At 47.6% G+C, this 10,512-nt stretch overlaps 1 pseudogene; it reads right to left on the bottom strand.

Annotated features, from left to right (window-relative positions):
• Nucleotides 1–1,263: 1,263 nt before the first annotated feature.
• LOC101040275 (small ribosomal subunit protein eS7-like) lies at nucleotides 1,264–5,937 on the bottom strand (annotated as a pseudogene).
• Between the last annotated feature and the right edge of the window lie 4,575 nt (nucleotides 5,938–10,512).

Below are 10,512 nucleotides of genomic sequence, written 5' to 3'. Positions count from 1 at the left end.
TTCAGTGTTAAAACGTGTGCTTTGAGTGAAGGGACCCCCCAAACAGGCTTTGTGTAAGCAACATGGATGTTTATTCACCTGGGTGCAGGTGGGCAGAGGCTGAAAAGGACGTCAGTGAAGGGCGGTGGGATAGGAGTTGGTTTTATAGGTTTGCGGTGGGCAGTGGAAAGTTACAGAGTAAGATCAGTTACAGCGGTGGGGTGGGGGCAAGGAGTATACATTACCGTAAGTTCAGTTACAATGGACTGTGTGGGGTAAGAGTAGTTAAGATGGTAGGGTGGGTGAGGAGTATTCACATTATTATAATAACAGTTAAGATGGCAGGGTGGGGTGACTGTCTTAACTCAGGCAAGCTCTGCTGGGCTATCAGGGCTAATGGCAAATGCAGGCAGGGGTTTGGGGGTGATCAGCCGAGGCAGGCAGGACTTCAGACTTTCTGGGTCCGTGCTTGCACATGGAGGCCTGACATGCAGGTGACAGATACTCTAAAATCCTAGACTTCACCACTATACAATTCTTCCATGTCTCCAAAAACCACTTGTACCCCTCAAGCTATTGAAATGAAAAAACAAAACAAAACAAAACAAAACAAAAAACAAAAAAACTTAAAAATAAATTTTTGGGCTGGGTGTGGTGGCTGGGATAACACCTGTAATCCCAGCACTTTGGGAGGCTGAGATGGGTGGATCACCTGAGGTCAGGAGTTTGAGACCAGCCTGGCCAAAATGGTGAAACCCCATCTCTACTAAAAATACAAAATTCAGCTGAGCATGGTGGTGCATACCTGTAATCCCAGCTACTCAGGAGGCTGAGGCAGGAGAATCACCTGAAGAGTGGGGGGGGCGGGGTGCAGAGGTTGCAGTAAGCCAAGATCATACCACTGCACTCCAGCCTGGGCATCAGAGTGAGACTCTGTCTCAAGAAATAAATAAATAATAAATACTTTTAAAAAGAAGAGGAAAAACTGAATTGGCAGAGCCACACAGTGTAAGAAACTAATCAGATCTATTCGGCTGGAAAACCAATTTTGCACAATTGTGTCCATTTTCCCCCATAAGGAGTTTCATACCTTGATGCAAATGGGGAGATTTCGGGAAAAGTGTAATTTAATGTTAATTTGCATTTCTGACCATGGAGGGGTATGTGAAATGTGCCTTCTTTTCTATTGCATAGATAAAACAGTGGCACTCTGAGAGGCTCAAAAGGAAGCTTCCTCCCCCAAAAGCCATCCCCTACATAACCCTAAAACAAAAATGGCGCATCTCAGAAGGGCCTTGGAGGTGTCGTTGGAAGGTTGATACCTGCAGCTGCGATTATGCTTGCATTCCCTGACATGCAGTAGGTGCCCATAAACACCCGATGGCTGGATGAATTCACAAGCTCTTTATTCAGTGGTCCCACCCCAAACCTGCATCCCTCCAACAGTCCTTCCGTTTCCATCTAAGGTGAGGGGGGCAGGGTTGTTGATGGAAATAGGCAAGAACCAAATTTGCAAACTCCCCTGCTGGCCTCACAATAATTCATGCTCATCTGCGTCTAATAAAATATGGAAGCAATTTTACAGGAACATTTTGTGCTTTAGCGATTCATTTAACTCTTTCCTCCAGGGGGCACGTTGTCTATCCTCATCCAGATGTGTGGGAAGTTCCGTGAATAAATCTGCAAATATCTTAAGAAGAGATGCTCCTCTCCCCGCTGGGAGCCCAACTCTAGTGAAGGAAAGCTTGAAAGTGAACACTAACCAAGCTGATCCTGGCCTCCTTTCCCACCTGTGGTTTCGTGCCCCTGTGTCTGTCCCACTGCTGATGTGACCTGAAATTGCTAGAGGAGGTGAGTGCTGAAGGCAATGTCCTCTAGAGTCAAATTCACCCCCTCACTTGGCATGGCCTCCAAGAGATGAGCTGCTGTCCACCCCATCAGCCCTCAACACCAGACCACCAGGAAGGACACTCAAGTGCCACAGCGGCTGCCACCGTCTCCCCGGACACCACGAACAGCCCCTTCACTGTTCCCAGCTGTGTCCGCCTCTGTGAGCTGCCCCCAAACTCCTTGCAGATTGAAGAACGGATGAATAAAAATGAGTAACACCTGCCCCGAGCCGCCCACCTATCGCTCCACTCACGTCCTGATTTTCTGGGTCACTAATTTTTTTTAATTAAACTTTTCATTTTCGGATGATTGTAAATTCACATGCGGTTGTAAGAAATAATACAGCGAGAGCTCATGAATCCCTTACCTGATTTCCCCCGAGCGGTAGCTGTCAGGCCTCCATGTGCGAGCCTGAACCCAGAAAGTCTAAAGTCCTGCCTGCCTTGGCTGATCACCCCGCACCCCCGCCTGCGTTCGCCGTTATCCCTCATATCCCAGCGGAGGTTCCCCCGGCCGTTAAGCTGCTGCTTTTTTTTTTTTTTTTTTTTTTTAATTATTTAGTCATTCTGTTTGCAATTGAAACTGGGAATTCAGAATTAACATTCTTGCCCGTGAGCTCCTTACAGACACCAGAAAAAGTTTCAGCCTCGTGTTCCACATACTTCTGCTGTGCTTTGTCCAAATGAACCTTTATGAGCCGACTGCCATCCAGTTCCACGCGGATTCTCTTGCCCACAATTTCTCTTGGGAAGAGCAGGTCCTCGAGGACTGGACCGTGCACAGCTGTCAGGGTACGACTCCTGAGACGCTTTTGCTTAGTTTTTGTACGGCGTTTTCAAGTTGGCTTAGGCAGAATTCTCCTCTGAGCGGTAAAGACAACATGCTTCCCACTGAACTTTTTCTCCGATTCGCGTACTAGCCGGACTTGGATTTTCTGGAAAGATTTTAGTTGAGGAACGGGAACGAAAATTATGATAGTTTTCCGGCCACCACCAACTTCAATCTCCTTGGCTGCTGTGATATTCAGCTCCCCGAGCTGAGCCTTGAGGTCTGAGTACACCTCCAGCTCCAGAAGAGCCTGGGAGAGGCCGGACTCGAACTCATCTGGCTTCTTGCCACTGGGCTCCGCGATCTTGGCGCTCGAACTGAACGTGGCTTTCTCCTTGGTGAGCGCCGACTTAGGAAAAAGCCGGATATTAAGCTTCTAAACCCACCCTGCCAACTTAACTGTTATTATGATAATGTGAATACTCCTCACCCCACCCTGCCATCTCAACTACTCTTGCACCTTACCCCACCCGCCGCTGTAACTGAACTTATAGTAATGCCTACTCCTTGCCCCACCCCCACCACCGTAACTAATCTTACTCGGTAACACCCCTGCCCCCTCCCCAAAAGATTTGCCCCAACCTATAAAGCCAACTCCTATCCCACTGCCCTTCGCTAATGCCCTTTTCGGCCTTAGCCCACCAGCACCCAGGTGAATAAACAGCCATGTTGCTCACACAAAGCCTGTTTGGGGGTGTCTTCATTCAAAGCTCCAGTTTTAACAGAAGCATCTTGCTAAACTATAGTACAATATTGGGTCACCAATTATTTATTTATTTATTTATTTATTTATTTATTTATTTATTTATTTTAAGACGGAGTCTTGCTCTGTTGCCCAGGCTAGAGTGCACTGGCACAATCTCAGCTCACAGCAACCTCCACCTCCCAGGTTCAAGCAATTCTCCTGCCTCAGCCTCCCAAGTAGCTGGGATTACATGGGCCTGCCACCATCCCAGCTAATGTTTTTGTATTTTTAGTAGAGATGGCGTTTCACCATGCTTGCCAGGCTGGTCTCCAACTCCTGACATCATCTGAGCCCAGCCATCTTCTTCTTATTTATTTATTTATTTATTTGAGACAGTCTTGCTTCTGTCGCCCAGCCTGGAGTGCAATGTTGCAATCTGGGCTCACTGCAACCTCTGCCTCCCAGGTTCAAGTGATTCTTTTGCCTCAGCCTCCCGAGTAGCTGGAATTACAGGCGCCCACCATCGTGCCCAGCTGATTTTTGTATTTTTATTAGAGACGGGGTTTTGCCAAGTTGGCCACGCTGGTCTCAAATTCCTGACCTCAGGTGATCTGCCTGCCTTCCTTGGCCTCCCAAAGTGCTGGGATTACAAAGGTGAGTCACCATGCCCAGCACAATTTTTTTTTTTTTCTTTTTTTTTTAGGAGAGAGGTCCTCACTCTGTCACCCAGGCTGAGTGCAGTGGCACAATCATAGCTCACTGCAGCCTCTACCTCCTGGGCTCAAGTGATCCTCCTCAGCCTCAGCCTTCCAAGTAGCTGGGACTACAGGCACGCACCACCATGCTCGGCTAATTTTTTTTAAATTTTTGGAGAAATGGGGTCTTGCTATGTTGCCCAGGCTGGTCTCAAACTCCTGGCCTTAATCGATCCTCTCACCTTGGCTTCCCAAAGTGTTGGGATTACAGGCATGAGCCACCATGCCTGGCTGGTCAGCAGTTTTTTAAATGTAATATCCCATCCCTATTTTGTAATATTTGATAGGAAGTTTATTTTCACCAAACAGATAGTTGACCCCACTTGCCCACTCCAAAATCTGCTTGGCTTGTTTACCCAATATTTCCCATCTGGATAAAGGACACTCATTCCCCAAGTCCCAGATCCACATTAAGGAGTGATTCCTGTCTCTTCCCTGCATTCTCCCACCCAAATCCAAACTATCAGCAAGCGTTTTTTTTTTTTTTTGTTTTTTTTTGTGTGTGTTTTTTTTTTGAGATGGAGTTTCGCTCTTGTTACCCAGGCTGGAGTGCAATGGCGCGATCTCGGCTCACCGCAACCTCTGCCTCCTGGGTTCAGGCAATTCTCCTGCCTCAGCCTCCTGAGTAGCTAGGATTACAGGCATGCGCCACCATGTCCAGCTAATTTTTTGTATTTTTACTGGAGACGGGGTTTCACCATGTTGACCAGGATGGTCTCGATCTCTTGACCTCGTGATCCACCCGCCTCGGCCTCCCAAAGTGCTGGGATTACAGGCTTGAGCCTGGCACTATCAGCAAGTCTTAAGGATCCTAGCCTAAAAGTCCCGAATTCACCCACTTCTCACATCCTCTTCCACACCCACTGGCCCTGCCCTTTAGCAGAATTGCCTCTGTCACTTCTGGGGCCCACTGAAAAATGAACACAGGGAGCCCCCTGTTCAAAAATTATTAAGAATTTCAAACCAGGCATGGTGGCTTCAACCCAGGAATTCAAGACCAGCCCGGTTTGGCTGGGCGCGGCGGCTCATACCTATAATCCCAGCACTTTGGGAGGCCGAGTTGGGAAGATCACCTGAGGTCAAGAGTTAGTTGGCCACCAGCCTGGCCAACATGGCAAAACCCCGTCTCTACTAAAAATACAAAAATGAAGCCAGGCGTGGTGGCTCACTCCTGTAATCCCAGCACTTTGGGAGGCCAAGGCAGGTGGATCATGAGGTCAGGTGTTCGAGACCAGCCTGGCCAACATAGTAAAACCCCGTCTTTACTAAAAATACAAAAAATTAGCCTGGCATAGTGGCGGGTGCCTGTAATCCCAGCCACTCTGGAGGCTGAGGAAGAAGAATCGCTTGAACCCGGGAGGTGGAGGTTGCAGTGAGCTGAGATCACACCACTGCACTCCAGCCTGTGCAACGGAAACGAGACTCCATCTAAAAAAAAAAAAAAAAAAAAGACCAGCCTGGGCAACATAGCAAGACCCCATCTCTAAAAAAAAAAATCATTTTAATTAACTGGGTGTGGTGGACACACCTGTAGTCCTAGCTACTCAGGAGGCTGAGGCAGGAGGATCGCTTGAGCCCAGGAGCTTGAAGCTGCAGTGAGCTGTGATCACACCACTGCACTCCAGCCTGGGCAACAGAGAAAGAGATCCTGTCTCTAAAAAAATTAAAAGAATTCAATATGGCAGCAGCCAAGCATTAATCCAGCCCAGGGATTAATGCTTCTAAGTGCAGAGCTCTGTGAATTGTACAGGTCCCACATACATGAAGCCGGCCCTGCCTCTCCAAGCCCCCCAGGAACATGCTGACAGCTGAACAAAGTGAGTTTATTGATGTGATGCAAGAAGCATGCACAGATCTTGGGAAACCGGAGGCATCTCCGTAAGGATGTGTTTAGGATTCAGGCTGGTGTTGTATGTTTTGGAAGATAGCTCAAGGAAGCAAGGCTTTGCCCTGGATTGCATGCTGTTAAGAACCAGGCCATCCCACAATTGAGCATCCCCTTTTTTTTTTTTTTTTTTTAAATTCATTTAATTATATTTTAGATTCTGGGATACATGTGCAGAACATGCAGGTTTGTTACACAGGTAAACATATGCCATAGTGGTTTTATGCACCTACCACCCATAGGTATGAAGCCCCGCATGCATTAGCTGTTTATCCTGGTGCCCTCCCTCCCCCACCCCCCAGCAGGCCCCAGTGTGTGATGTTCCCCTTCCTGTGTCCATGTGTTCTCATTGTTCAGCTCCCACTTCTAAGTGAGAAATACGGTGCTTGGCTTTCTGTTCCTGCGTTAGTTTGCTGAGGACAATGGCTTCCAGCTCCATCCATGTCCCTGCAAAGGATATAATCTCATTCCTTTTTATGGCTGTGTAGTATTCCATGGTGTATATGTAGCACATTTGCTTTGTCCAGTCTGCCATTGATGGATATTTGGGTTGATTCTGTCTTTGCTATCGTGAAGAGTGCTGCAATGAACATACGTGTGCATGTATCTTTATAATAGAATGATTTCTATTTCTTTGGGAATATACCCAGTCATGGGATTGCTGAGCCAAATGGTATTTCTGGTTCTAGATCTTTGAGGAATCGCCACACTGTCTTCCACAATGGCTGAACTAATTCACACTCTCACCAACAGTGTAAAAGCATTTCTATTTCTCCACAGCCTTGACAGCATCTGCTGTTTCTTGACTTTTTAGTAATCACCATTCTGACTGGCATGAGACGGTATCCACAATTGAGTATCTTGATAATTTTTTTTTTTTTTTTTTTTTTTTGAGACTGGGTCTTGCTCTTTTACCCAGGCTGGAGTGCAGTGGCACAATTACAGCTCACTGCAGCCTCACCCTCCTGGGCTCAAGCGATCCTCCTGCCTCAGCCTCCCAGAGCACTAGGAGTACAGGCGTGAGCCACCTCACCTGATCATCTTGATCGTTCTCATCTAGAAGGTGAGAAAATTGAGCAAGCCTAGAATTGTGATTATTTATTTACTTTCATTTTATTTTGAGACAGAGTTTTGCTCTTGTTGAGTGCAGTGGCGCTATCTTGGCTCACTGCAACCTCCACCTCCTGGGTTCAAGCAATTCTCCTACCTCAGCCTCCTGAAGTAGCTGGGATTACAGGCACCCACCACCATGCCCAGCTAATTTTTTTTTTTTTTTTAGTTTAGACAGGGTTTCACCATGTTGGCCAGGCTGATCTTAAACTCCTGACTTCAGGTGATCCACCCACCTTGGACTCTGAAAGTGTGGGAATTATAGGCATGAGCCACCATGCCCGGCCTTTATTTTTATTTATTTATTTATTTTTGAGACAGAATCTCACTCTGTTGCCCAGACTGGAGTGCCGTAGCACAATCTCAGCTCACTGCAACCTCTACTTCCCAAATTTAAGTGATCCTCCCACCTCAGCCTCTCCAGTAGCTAGGATTACAGGCGCGCGCCACCACACCAAGCTAATTTTTGTATTTTTAGTAGAGGCAGGGTTTCAATTCACCATGTTGGCCATGCTGGTCTCAAACTCCAGATCTCAAGTGACCCACCCTCTTAGGCCTCCCAAAGTGCTGGGTTTACAGGCATGAGCCACCATGCTCAGCCCATTTTTATTTTTTTGAGCCAGGATCTCATTCTGTCACCCAGGCTAGAGTACAGAGGCATGATCATGACTCACCGCAGACCCTTGACCTCCTGGGCTCAAGCTACCCTCCCACCTCAGCCTCCCGAGTAGCTGAGACTACAGGTACACGCCACCATGCTGGGCTAACTTTTTATATTTTTTGTAGAGATGGGGTCTCGCCATGTTGCTTAGGCTCATTGATTAAAAAAAAAAAAAAAAAGGAAAGAAAAATTCAAAGGCTCAGTCTCTCCTGTCAGCCACAATGGGGCATGTTTGGTTAATTCTGTGGTTAATGCTGTCCACATTTTATCGGTTTTCAGACATCGTTTCGGGGGAGGAGGGGTCTGACTACTGTCTCGATTCGTCACGGCCAGAGTGGCCTTGCCTGACGCTGATGATCTGTGAAACCATTTACCTCTAACAGGAGAATACCTGGGCCCAGCCGTGAGAGTGCAGGAGGCTGTGACACTTTTCTCTCTCTCTCGCCATCATCCCTGGCCCAGCTTCCTGCAACGGCCCCATCCCCCACCTTCCCACTTCGGCCTAAACTCCATATAGCAGCCAGCGTGATCTGTTACAGCAGCAGTGAGATCAAGCCAGTCCTCTTCATAAATTACCAGTAACTTCTGTTGCAGATTGAACTGTGCCTCCCAGAAAAGATGTGGCCAAGTCCTGACCTCTGGTGTCTGTGAAGGTGACCTTATTTGGAAACAGAGTCTTTGATTGAATAGGGCCTTAATCATTAAGTTAAGGATCTTGAGATGATATCATATTGATCTGGGCCCTACATCCAAGGATTGGAGTCTCTTTTTTTTGAGACAGAGTCTCTCTGTGTCACCCTGGCTGGAGAGTGCAGTGGCGTGATCTTGGCTTACTACAACCTCCACCACCTGGGTTCAAGAAATTCTCCTTCCTCGGCCTCTCAAATAGCTGGGATTACAGTCGTGTGCTACCATGCCCGGCTAATTTTTGTATTTTTAGTAGAGATGGAGTTTTGCCAAGTTGGCCAGGCTGGTCTCTAGCTTCTGACCTCAGGTGATCCACCCACCTCGGCCTCCCAAAGTGCTGGGATTACAGGTGTGAGCCACCACACCCAGCCTTGTGTCTTTTTAAGAAGAGAAGATAGGCTGGGCGCAGTGGCTCACGCCTGTAATCCCAGCACTTTGGGAGGCCAAGACAGACAGATTACCTGAGGTCAGGCGTTCCAGACCAGCCTGGCCAACATAATGAAACCCCGTTTCTACTAAAAATAGAAAAAATCAGCTGGGCGTGGTGGTGCACACCTGTAATCCCAGCTATTCAGGAGGCTGAGACAGGAGAATCGCTTGAACCCAGGAGGCAGAGGTTGCAGTGTGCTGTGATTGTGCCATTGCACCGCAGCCTGGGCGTCAGAAGCAAGACTCCATCTTAAAAATAAAAAAAAAGAAGAAGAGAGAGAGAGAGAGAAGGAAGACGGCTGGACTCAGGAAGTGGTGTCTCAGGCCTGGGAAAAGAGTGAGACCTGTCTCTTAAAAAAACTTTTTTCACATGTGCAGATTGTGCGGGTAAAAATAAATAAATAAATAAATAAATAAATAAATAAATAGAAAAAGAATTTTAAGTTACAAAAGGAGGCTGGGCACAGAGGCTTACACCCATAATTCTTGCACTTTGGGAGGCCACCTCCGGAGGATCCCTTGAGACCAGGAATTTGAGACCAGCTTGGGCAACATAACAAGACCCCATCTCTACCCCCCTCCAAAAATACAAAAATTAGACGGGCATGATGGCGCCCACCTATAGTCCCGGCTACTCAGGAGGCTGAGGTGGGAGGATCACCTGAACCCAGGAGGTCAATGCTGCAGTGAGGAGCCATGATGGTGCCATTACACTGGCCTGGGTGACACAGCGAGACCCTGTCTAAAATAAATAAAAATAAAATTTTTAAAGGAAATTAAATTTCTAAAAAGGAAAGAGAGTGATCATAGTGAATAAGAATCAGAAAAGAGGGCAGGTGCGACCACGGCTCACACCTGTAATCCCAGAACTTTGGGAGGCTGAGACAGGAGAATCACTTGAGCCAGGAGTTCAAGATCAGCCAGGGCAACATTGCAAGACCCCACCTCTACAATTAAAAAAAAAAATTACCCAGGCATGGTGGTGCACACTTGTAGTCTCAGCTACTTGGGAGGCTGAGGTAGGAGGATCATTTGAACACAGGAGGTAGAAACTGCAGTGAGCCGTGATCGTGCCACTGCATAGCAGCCTGGGTGACAGAGCCTCCTGAGTAGCTGTCTCAAAAGAAAAAAAAAAAGGCCGGTGTGGTGGCTCATGCTTGTAATCCCAGCACTTTGGGAGGCTGAGGTGGGCAGATCATGAGGTCGGGAGTTCAAGACCATCCTGGCCATAGTGAAACCCCGTCTCTACTAAAATACAAAAAATTGTGCTCGCTTCGGCAGCACATATACTAAAATACAAAAAATTAGCTGGGTGTGGTGGCGTGTGCCTGTACTGTAATCCTAGCTACTTAGGAGGATGAGGCAGGGGAATTGCTGAAACCCAGGAGACAGAGGTTGCAGTGGCCGAGATTGTGCCGCTGCACTCCAGCCTTGGCGACAGAGCCAGACTCCATCTCAACAACAACAACAAAAAGATCAGAAAAGCTGGGCGCGGTGGCTCATGCCTGTAATCCCAGCACTTTGGGAGGCTAAGGCAGGTGGATCACCTGAGGTCAGAAGTTTGAGACCAGCCTGACCAATACGGTGAAACCCCATCTTAAAA

The sequence above is a fragment of the Saimiri boliviensis genome, chromosome 20 (genome assembly GCF_048565385.1).
Source record: "Saimiri boliviensis isolate mSaiBol1 chromosome 20, mSaiBol1.pri, whole genome shotgun sequence".
Taxonomy (NCBI): Eukaryota; Metazoa; Chordata; class Mammalia; order Primates; family Cebidae; genus Saimiri; species Saimiri boliviensis.
This window is presented reverse-complemented; position numbering and strand designations above follow the sequence as displayed.